Consider the following 11,793-nt stretch of genomic DNA (forward strand, 5'->3'; position numbering starts at 1 on the left):
AGTCTTTCAGGTTTTCTACACAGAGTAGAAATGTCATGTCATCTGTGAACAGTGAATGTTTCACTTCTATGCTAACAAACAGGGGCAATCTGTAAGAATAGACTAATTCCTAGAAACATACAAACTACCAAAACTGAAACAGGAAGAAACAGAAAATTTGAACAGACCTATAAACAGCAAAGATACTGAATCAGTAATAAAAAAAATCTCCCAGCAAACAAAAGCCCAGGGACAGATGGCTTCCCAGGGGAATTCTGCCAGACATTTAAAAAATAGTAAATACCTATTTTACTCAAACTGTTCCAAAAAATTGAAACGGAAGGAAAACTCCCAAATTCTTTCTACCAGGCCAGCATTACCTTGATTCCAAAACCAGACAAAGACCCCACCAAAAAGAAGAATTTATAGGCCAATATCCCCAATGAACATGGATGCAAACATTTTCAAGATACTAGCAAATCGAGTTAAACAGTACATTAAAAGAAATTATTCATCATGATGAGGTGGGATTTATTCCTGTGCTGCAGGGGTGGTTCAATATTTGCAAATCAGTCAACATAATACACCACATTAGTAAAAGAATAAGAACCATATGATCCTCTCAATAGATGGAGAAAAAGCATATGACAAAATACAGCACCCATTCTTGATAAAAACCCTTAACAAAGTAGGTAGAGATGGAACATAACTCAAGATCGTAAAATCCATATATGAAAGATCCACAGCTAGTATCATCCTCAATGGGGGAAAGACTGCGAGCTTTTCCCCTAAGGTCAGGAACAAGACAGGGATGTCCACTCTCACCATTACTATTTAACATGGTACTAGAAGTCTTAGCCTCAATAATGAGACAACAAAAAGAAATAAAAGACATCTGTTATTCTTCTGATATACTTCTAGGAGTATTTGTTTTTATAGTTGACCCAAGAATTATTTAGAATTTAAAAAATATAAACACGTTTAGATTTTTTTTCCAGTTTTAATATATTATGGTCAAAGAACATGTCCTATAAATTCTACTTTTTCCTTCTCATCACAAGGAAAAAAATGTAACTATGTATGCTGATGGATGTTAACTGGACCATTGTAATGACCATTTTGCAATAATACAAATATCAAATCATTAAGTTGTGCACCTAAAACTAATGTTATATGTCAATTATACCTCAAAAAATGAAAAAAAAAGTCCCACTTTTTGGAACTTAGTAATATTTGAGGTTTTTTGAGTTTTCTCAATGTTCTATAGACATTTTAAATTTTTTTAAAGTTTATTTATGCATTTTGAGCGGGGAAGAGGCAGAGGGAGAGGGAGAGAGATAATCCAAAGCAGACTCTAGGCTGACAGCTCAGAGCCCAATGTGGAGCTTGAACTGACGAACTGTGAGATCATGACCTGGGCTGACACCAGGAGTTGGACGTTCAACCACCCAGACGCCCCGGTCTTATTGATATTTAAATACAATGTATAAAGGTGTGTGTGTGTGTGTGTGTGTGTGTGTGTGATATCTTTTTCATTGATTTATCTGTCAACAGACACTTAGGTTGCTTCCCTATTCTGGCTATTGTAAATAATGCTGCGATAAATATAGGGGTGCACATATATTCTCAAATTAGTGCTTTCATTTTCTTTGAGTAAATACCCAGTAATGGAATTATTGGATCACATAGTATTTCTATTTAAAAATTTTTGAGGAAGCTCTATACTGTTTTCCACAGTGGCTGTACCGATTTATATTCCCACTAACATAGCACAAGGGTTCCCTTTTCTCCACATCCTTGCAAACACTTGTTATTTCTTATCTTTTTTTATTTTAGCCATTTGACAGGTGTAAGGTGACATCTCATTGTGGTTTTGATTTGCATTTCCCCGATGATTAGTGATGTTGAGCATCTTTTCATGTGTCTGTTGGAAATCTGTATATCTTCTTTGGAAAGATCGCTATTCAAGTCCTCTGCCCATTTTTAAATCACATTGTTTTCTAGTGTTGAGTTGTATAATTTCTGTATACATTTTGAATATAAATTCCTTATCAGATATATCATTTGCAAATATCTTCTCCCATTCAGTAGATTGTCTTTTTGTTTTGTTGATGGTTTCCTTCACTGTACAGAAGCTTTTTATTTTGATGTTGTCCCAATAGTTTATTTTTGCTTTTGTTTCCCTTACTTTTGGAGACATGTCTAGTAAGAAGTTGCAATGGCTGACATCAAATAGATTACTGCCTATGTTTTCTTCTAGGATTTTTATGGTTTCCGTTCTCACATCTAGGTCTTTCATCCCTTTTGAGCTTATTTTTGTGTATGGTATTAGGAAGTGGTCCAGTTTCATTCTTTTTCACATAGCTGTCCAGATTTCCCAGCACCATTTGTTGAGGAGACTGTCTTTTTCCCATTATATATTTTTGCCTACTTTGTCATAGATTGACATTTTGGTACCATTTTAAATGTCTCTAATTGGGGTGCTTGGGTGGCTCAGTCGGTTAAGTGTCTGACTTCAGCTCAGGTCATGATCTCATGGTTTGTGAGTTCAAGTCCCATGTTGGGCTCTGTGCTGACAGTGCAGAGCCTGCTTCAGATTCTCTCTCCCTCTTTGTGCCCCTCTCACTTTTCTCTCAGAAAAAAAACCAAAAACTTAAAAAAATAAATGTCTTCTATCAACATTTAGACGGTTCTTTGCACAATTTGAGTCTTTGTCTCTGATTAGCGGAATTTAACCTATTTACATATGTGATGATAGTTTATATTGATTCGGCTTAGTCCTATCCTCATTCTTTGTATTTTCTGTTAAATACATATTCTTGTTTCCTCCTCTTTCCCTCTTATTTGCCAGAATGATCCAGTTTTCTTTCATCTTTTTCTTTTTCTATAATAACATGTATGTCATGTATGCTGTTTCTGTCTTGCTAGATCTTACTTACCAATTTCATTATACATATATTTACAATTAAGTTTAAGATATTAACAGTAGCAATGAAAGGATAATACTAATATTGAAAAAGATTGATTAAATGAGCATTTTCACACATTACTGGCGAGAATGTCAATATTTATCCCATGTTTCCAAGTATTTACAGAGAGTGAGAGGGAATTATATGGCTTAAGCCAGGAAAGGCCTAAGACTGTGGTCAATCTCATCCAAGGTACAGAACTGAAGGATGAAACTTCCAAGTGAAAACAAGGTATTAATGGTGGGATAGGATGAAAATAGATGCTGGCTTGGCAACCAATATCCTCAATGATGGTCATTGTAGTATTGCTTATAAGTGAGAAAATTTGGAAGCAACCTAAATGTGCATTAATGGGAACTGACTAATTAATTATGGAAGCTTCACAATTATGGAACTTTAACCATTCAATTCAAATGTCCTTATCTATAAACTGAGAATAATAAGAGCATCTACATATATCAAACATAAAGTTACCGTGAGGCTTAAATAAATTAACATAGGTAGAGCCCTTAGAATGGTGTCCAGCACATGATAAGCATGTTAGTGCATGTTAGCTATTATTATTATTATTATTATTATTATTATTATTATTTCGCTTTTAAAAACAGAATATTACAGGGAGTAGAGGGAAGGGAAATTGGATGAAGGTGGCCCAAGGCACAAACTTCCAGTTATAAGAAATAAATCCTAGGGTTGCAATGTACAATATGTTGACTAAAGTTAATACTGCTGTATGATATATATGAAAGTCATTAAGGGAGTAGATCCTAAGAGTTCTCATCACAAGGGAAAAAATATATATATTATATGTATCTATATGAGATGTGGACATTAACTAAACTTATTGTGGTAATCATTGCATGATATGTGTCATTATGCCATACAACCTAAACTTATAGAGTGCTGTATGTTAACTATGTCTCTATAAAACTGGGGGACCCCCCTAGAATATTAGCTCTTTTACATAATATATTGGTTTTTAAAAATATTGTATTTGAATTCCAGTTAACATATAGTGCAAATATTAGTTTCAGGTGTACAATATAGTGATTCAGCACTTCCATACAACAGCCGGTGCTCATCACAAGTGCACTCCTTAATCCCCATCACCTATTTCACCCAATCCCCCCCTCCCCACCTCACCTCCAGTAACCATCAGTTTGTCCTCTATGGTTAAGAAGTCTGTTTCTTGGTTTGCCTCTCTGTCTTTTTTTCTCTTTGCTCATTTGTTTTGTTTCTTAAGTTCCACGTATGAGTGAACTCATATGGTATTTGCCTTTCTCTGACTTATTTCACTTGTCATAATACATTGTTAACTGAAAGATGAGAGCATGGCATCATGCTCTCATTTTTTGTTGTTAGAGATTATGGATGTATGCGCAGAGAAAATGGTCTTATACAGAAATAACCATACATACTTTGCCATATATATGGTTTCAGCTCAGGTCATGATCTCGCAGTTTGTGAGTTTGAGCCCCACATCGGGCTCTGTGCTGTCAGCCTGGAGCCCGCTTGGGATTATCTCTCTCCCTCTCCCCACCCCTCTCAAAATAAATAAATAAACTTAAAACTTAAAAAAAAAGTGTCCATAGGACATTGAGAAAAACTGTCAAAAACCAAATATTACTAAGTTCCAAAAAGTGGAATTCTTTTTTTTTCATTTTTTGAGGTATAACTGACATACAACATTAGTTTAGGTGTACAACTTCATGATTTGATATTGGTATTATTGCAAAATGATCATCACAATAGTCTGGTTAACATTCATCAGCATAGTTACATTTTTTTTTCTTGTGATGAGAAGGAAAAAGTAGAATTCTTACAGGACATGTTCTTTGACCATAAAATATTAAAACCAGAAAAAATATAAACATGTGTATATATTTTTAAAATTGCACATATATATTTATAAATTTGTACTAAAGTGCCAGTAGTCTTTATCTTTCTGGCTTTTAAAAATTTTTTTTAAATGTTTACTATTTATTTTTGAGAGAGAGTGCACGCACACGTGGGGGTGGGGCAGAGAGAGGGCGACACAGGATTAGAAGCAGGCTCCAGGCTCTCAGCTGTTGGCACAGAGCCTGATGTGGGGCTTGAACTCACGAACTGTGAGATCATGAGCTGAGCCGAAGTTGGACGCTTAACCGACTGAGCCACCCAGGTGCCCCTATCTTTCTGTCTTTTATGTGGCCCCTTAGCACTTAAAAGAGCTCAAAAGTATGAAATAAGCCCTGGGAAGGGTATAAACATCGGGGAGGATGATGGTGAACCCAGCAGATCAGGTGGTTGGGTCATGAGGTATTCTGGAAAAGAAAACTGTAATTCCTGTGTAGCTGAGTTTGTGAACTGAGAGTCATCCTTCTACATACAATATTGTGCTTTTTGAATTTAAAAAAATAAATATATATTGCTTTTATAATAAAGTAATGACTGTCATTGCCTCCCCATAGAGTCCCTTCTAAGTGAATCTATTCCTTCACTAGCATCTGTTCAAAGGTGGGAGTTTTGATCATCTGTGGGTTAGATGACTGCCATGTCTTACCAATAGCCACAGCTGTTATGATCAAGAATGACATCTCTTCCTAGCGGGACTAATCATATCCTGTCTCTGTAGAACCGAAAACTGGAATACTGAGGGAATAAATTAGGGAGATAAGGAGAATGAAACAGATGCAGGGGTGGAGGTGAGAGTCTGGATGGGTCCTGAGAGACCACAGGGTAACCTTGATTCCTAATAGACATTACAGCCTATTTGACCTTGGCTATAGCCACCTTCTTATGTCTAGATGCTTGTGAAGATGATTAACTCCCTGCTGTTGAGCTAGTTGGAGTTTTCTTCCTCACAACTAATAGAACTCTGATACGAATAGTAAGTGTTTAACCTTTTGCACGTAGAACATGAAGAATCATTTTAATTTTTGAAGCATTCTTATATTACGTATTATCACTCATAGTAATTGGAAGGATCACTGTTTATTTGACCTTTGACTGCATGGATAGAGCTCTAATTACCTCATAATTACTTGTGTGTTCACTTGTTGAATTTGAACAATTCTTTATCCTTCCACTGGCCTCCTCCCACTATCTGCCTAATGTGGACTCAAGGAAGGTTAACGGATTTTATTGTTTTCCTAAGCAAACTTTAGGAAGTCAGCTGTCAAGGGAGAGAAAAATTGGCCGAACACAGTGACTTTATTATTTGCATCGTTGCTTCTTTCTAGCTCTAAAGTTAATTGAAAGTTGCCATGCACATTCAAATTCAATGATCGTTCCTTTCTAGAATAAGGCAGTGGGCTAAGAACAAGATGTAGGCTTAGTGGACTCCATGATTAAACCGCATTCAATTCCCAGGAGACTAGATGACTGCAGGCATTTCCAGAGGCACAATCCAGTGGGGTAGAGAGAGTCCCAGTTAGGAAGGCCACACATCTGTGGTCTGGTTCCAGCCTTACCACTCTCTGGCTATATTTGCAGCTGGTTGGGTAACTGCAATATAAAAATTTACTGGTGTGCCTACTGTATGAAAAGCACTGTATTATGCGTATCAAGGAATGGATTTTGTCATCTGACAAAAATTTACTGAGCACTTACAATGTACATTCACTGTGCTAAGTTCTGGAAGTTTCACTATGAACAACATCCTATTCTTGTTCTTGAGGAATAGCACTTCAACTTTACCTCGCTGGTTCTCAGTTCTTTTATCTTAAATGAGAAGTAACCTAGATAATTTCGAAGATCATATCTAGGTCTAAACATTTATGGGGGCGCCTGGGTGGCTCAGTCGGTTAAGTGGCCGACTTCAGCTCAGGTCATGATCTCACAGTCCATGAGTTCAAGTCCCGTGTCAGGCTCTGTGCTGACAGCTCAGAGACTGGAGCCTGTTTCAGATTCTGTGTCTCCCTCTCTCTCTGACCCTCCCCCATTCATGCTCTGTCTCTCTCTGTCTCAAAAATAAATAAACGTTAAAAAAAATTTCTTTAAACATTTATGCCTCCCAGAATTCTCCCCTAGATCTCTGTATCCCCTTTGGGGGTGCCAACGGGGTTGTTCTGTTGTTTTAATTCAAGCAAACATTTACAAAAGAGGATTAAATAGTTTCCAAACATACATTACGAACAGTAAATATATACTGTTTGTATATCAGATTTCAAACATACACTATAGTATGTACTAACCATGCATAGGTTTGTATGTTTGAAAACTATATATTGTTTTTTTCCCCAAACAGCATATATTGATTTGAGTTCAGTAATGTGGTGTCTCTCCCTAAGATCTTTGTTAAGAGTTGAATCTTTCTCTGGAATTTCATGAATGCTTGATCTTTATTCATGATAGTATAAGGCCAGGAGCAGAATATTCAAACCATTGAATTGTGGCCAACTGCCTAATGTGGTTATAACCCAAGTCCCTATAGAAGAGACATGCTGAGGATACTCCAGGCCAAGGAACACTGTAGCCAGGGCCTTGACCCAGATCTTGAATGAATACTCTACACAGGTGAGCTAGGCATTACTACCTTGGGGCCACAGGATTCCTTCTGCCTAGCCTACATCCTGCATCATGTTCCACTCCTCCCTTCTTCTGGACACCTCCTGACTCCTCTCTCCAGTTCTCTCCCAAGTGGGAGGAAGCCCCAGGGCATTTTCTGTGGCAGAAAAATTCAAAGAAGGATAATCAATCCCAGGAAGGAAAAAAAAATCCAAGAGAAAGATCCAAAAGGCACTCCCAACATAAGTAAGACATTTTAACTGTGCTCTTACCACAAAGAGGTCTACCCATAGCATCGGTGATATTGGACATTTTGGAAATCTGATTCACAGTAATATGCCAGTAATGTTTTCTGAAGTCAAATGTTAATAGATGGCCAAAGAACAGGAAAGTTGAAGGGGTTTGCGCTCTAGGTTTCTTGGAGTCTATAGCCTATTAGTCAAGAAAGGAGAATAGACCCAGGCAGGAGGAGAATGGGAAGAAGGCAAGGAAATGAGTGATAAAGTTTAGGGCCAACCGGGGAATTCCAGTGGGCAAAGGGTCTGAATGATTCTCTCTGAAGGACTTACACAACTAGTTTAAGGTTTCATTGGTACCCCACCTCCCTAAAGGGGGTTTCAGATTATGTCTGTGGTTATGGCCAGCATGAGCATTTATAACCACTGAGGCTCTAGGCATAAAGGCCTAAGAGATCAGACTGGAGCCAAGATAATCCTAGGCCAGAGAAGCCATCAGGTTGCCTGGAGCAGGATGCAGTTTAAGAAAAGGGGTCCCTACTGAAAAGGCCTTAAACACCACATAACGATCCTAACTATATAAATTTGCCCTTTTTTGGTCTAAAAATCCCAACATCAGAGGCTGCTGCCCCAACCTGGATAGGATTTCTAATGTTTTCCCATGAGTTTATCTGACCTAGATGTATGCTTAAAGTAGGCAAGAGCCTTAATCAAATAGCGCCTATGGTAAAGGGGAAACTAACATTTTTATCAGTATTTTTCTTCATGCACTATTGGGTCTAGACAAACAGAACTACTCACACCCCATAGCACTCCAGATTCTTTAGAGATCTCTGCCTAGGTTCATTCTCTTCATTCAAAAATATTCATTAAGTGTCTGTGAGCCAGACACTGTTCTAGGACCTTCTGGATCCTAAATCAAACAAATATAGATGAAGTTCTCAAATTTGTAGCCCTTCTCCATGGACTGCTTTTCGTCTACACGTTGAAATTCTGACTATCTTTAAAATGTTAATACAAATGCTTCCTCATTTATTCATTCTTTCAACAAATATTTGTTGAGCACTTAACCACATGCAGAATCCTGGCTAAGGCAGTAAGGATACCACTGTGAAAAAGATACCATTCACTCAGCATGTGGTTTGTGGGGGACACAAACAAGTAAAGAAGATAAAGTGACAGTGCCATAAAGAAGCACCCAAAAGGAAGTGATGTCTGAGTGCTTCTCAAAGTTTCTCATAGCACATATAGGAGATGGCTCTTAGCTGGAGGTGACTGGCTAGGATGCCTAGCTGCCCCAGGCTCTGCCTGGCCACCCTAAGGATTGAGAGGATCACTGTCTCAGCACACTTGTACCCCAGTCACAGCATACATGCTGGTCTGGTCTAGGCAAAGGTCTGAAGGGTAAGTAGATGCGAAACTGTAGAAAAGATATTCAGAGCCCTGTAGGTGTGCATTTAACAAGTCTTTATTGAGCTATGTCCTAGACACTGTGCCTGGGGCTAGGAATACAGAAGTGAACACAGAACCTGTGCTTAAGGAGCTTTTACTCTAGCAGAGAAGACAGACAAATGGACAAGCAATTACAATACTATGACATAAGTGCTCTAATGGAGATAAGCTCAAAGGGTTATGGGATTTTACCCAAGTCTGAGAGGTCAGAGATTTACAGGATAGTAAAAATGTAAGTTTAGACCTTCAAGTAGGTGGAGTGTGAGTGGGAGGTGGGAAAGGCATTCCAAGAAGAGAGTATGGTAAAAGTGAGATAATCATGGCAAATCTCCTTTTGCTATCCCCATAAGCCCTATCCTTAATACAGGTTCCCCACTATCTAAAAGTAGAGCATTCCTGGGGCGCCTGGGTGGCTCAGTTGGTTAAGTGTACAACACTTGGTTTTGGCTCAGGTCATGATCTCATGGTTTGTGAGTTCGAGCCCTGCGTCGGGCTCTGTGCTGACAGTGCAGAGTGTTCTCGGGATTCTCTCTCTCCCTCTCTGCCCCTCCCCCGCTCCCTCTCTCTCTCTCTCTCTCTCTCAAAAATAAATTAATTTAAAAAAAACTAAAAAAAAATAGAGCATTCCTATGAAACCTTTCATAAATCAAAATAGTGTAAAGCAAAGCAGCAGCAATTACCCTTAATTTATATGGAAAATTTTAATTTGAGTATTCCCAGACCAAAAAAATAATCTCTCTGAGGCTTTTCTGATACCTTTGGACACATCTTGCTAATGGAGGCCCCAAATAAATGGAGAGAAAGCCCAGATGCTCACAGACACGGTTCAAAGGTGTGGCGGCTGAGCATAGTTTCCAGGGAAGGGGCTTGACACGGCCACTCTTTCTGCTTGGGGCACACACTGCCTCTATAATGGCTTGCTGCAAAGCAAACACTGAACACTATTTTCACTTTTTGCCTTTTTTTTTTTTTTGTAAAAACGAAAATCCTCCAGATTTCTTTGGCAAAACAGGTGCTGATGTGATGGAGGTTTTTCATAAAAGCAAAGTGGCTTAATAACAACTTTCAAAAAGCAGGTATACCTACATGCCATCTTTTTTCACTCCTCTGTGCTTTGCCCATGCTCCCCTTCCCTGGTTGGCAAACTCTTGCTTTAGGAGCCAGCTGGAAAGTCACGTCCTTTGTGAAAGACTTCCCCAGGCAAAATTTAGTCATTCCCTCCTCTCTGCTTCTACAATGATGAGTGTATGAATCAAAATTCTGGACACATTGTCTGATAGTGAATTCTTTTTCTGATAATGTAAACTAATTTTATTAGAAGCTATAGATATGAAATTAAATTATGTTTCATTCATTTAACAAGCTCTCTTTAATAAAAGGAAAAATAGAAAAAAACCAACCAAATATCATATGCTAGATTATCTGTGTCTTTATTCTTGTTATTAATCTGTTAAAATTGATGGCAATGTATATATATTAATTTAAAGAATTCACACTGTTAAATAACTTTAATTTTAATTTTTGCTGCTATCTCTATCTGGTTTCTAAACATTTACATGGATTATGACTTTAAGTTTTTAATGGTTGTTCATTACTTTTCTGATTGATGTATTTCTTGGAGGATAATATGTTTAAAATATTCTCTCAAGAAAAATCTTTGTATTTTCATTAGTAATTTTTACAATCTCTTTATTCAGAGTTCAGCTCCTTCATTCCGTGACTTAAGTAAATGACTCTTTTCCCTTGGTACACGTTGAATATCACATAAAGGAGTGCCTTCCCACATGCTCAGTCCTGAAATCACACTTTGACCTGCTGCTCTTGTATTTACCCCTCCGATTCTGGATACCCATTATTTCCTGGATCTACAGTCCTCTTTCTGCTGTACAGCTGTTCAAGCTGTCATTATCTTCCACTTGCAATAAAAAAGGGCCCCTTAACTAGTTTATCCATGCAACCATTTCAACGTGAGATTGCTAAAAGGCCAAGTCTTTGGGATGATTTTCAATTGTCCACAAAACAAAGTGCTGACTCTTGGGATTGCTATGTAAGCCCCTGCAGGGGCCTGTCTTTATCTCTGGGTATTCCCAATCTTGCACCCAAAGTCTAAGCAATGTCTAAATGCTTGCAGTAAGTATATACTGTTTGGGGGGGGGGGGGAGGGGATTTGGGGGCAATTAGTAAGAGATTATCAACCATCAGGGCATCAGGGCAAGAGCCCACGCTAGAAGCGGGGAATGGGATGCCTCCAGCTCGCTCTGAAAAGTACAGATTTTTTCCAGTCATAAACACATCACATTTTTGTGATCTCGTGATAACTGTCAAGCAGAGCCAGTCAGACTCTCCAATTCCAGCCCCTTTCCGCCCCCCAGCATTTCACATCACCACGACCTGTGGTTTTCATCCTCCAGCTTTTCTGCTTCTGAAGTTCTCTGGGCCCAGGACGTCCTCCACCTCCCATCTCGTTCGCGCTTCAGGCTGGGAGACTGTCCCTTCCCGCTCGCCCACGCCACCCTCCCACCCGGCGCCCGCGCCTACTAGCTCCAGGTCGCCGGAGCGCGGCCGCGGGGCGGTCTTCGTCACCGCCGCACCGCCCTGTGAGAGGAGGGGCAGGGAGCTGGTCCTCCGGGATCGCGGCGTAAGGGGGGGGGGGGGGGGTGTCGGCTGGT

The 11,793-nt window shown here is 39.0% G+C and overlaps 1 long non-coding RNA gene across 3 annotated transcripts in view; it reads right to left on the bottom strand.

Annotated features, from left to right (window-relative positions):
• LOC131516301 (uncharacterized) overlaps positions 1-11,776 on the bottom strand; it is a 50,445-nt gene extending 38,669 nt beyond the window's left edge. For 2 of the 3 annotated variants that reach the window (XR_009263977.1, XR_009263976.1), the window contains exons 1-2: positions 10,211-11,776; positions 9,942-10,058 (exon numbers count right to left, since the gene is read on the bottom strand). This is a non-coding gene — a long non-coding RNA (uncharacterized LOC131516301). Of the gene's footprint in view, positions 1-6,945; positions 8,781-9,941; positions 10,059-10,210 lie in introns of those variants that run through there. The other variant, XR_009263978.1, reaches the window with a different exon arrangement.
• Positions 11,777-11,793: the final 17 nt, after the last annotated feature.

This window comes from Neofelis nebulosa, chromosome 7 (genome assembly GCF_028018385.1).
Source record: "Neofelis nebulosa isolate mNeoNeb1 chromosome 7, mNeoNeb1.pri, whole genome shotgun sequence".
NCBI lineage: Eukaryota > Metazoa > Chordata > Mammalia > Carnivora > Felidae > Neofelis > Neofelis nebulosa.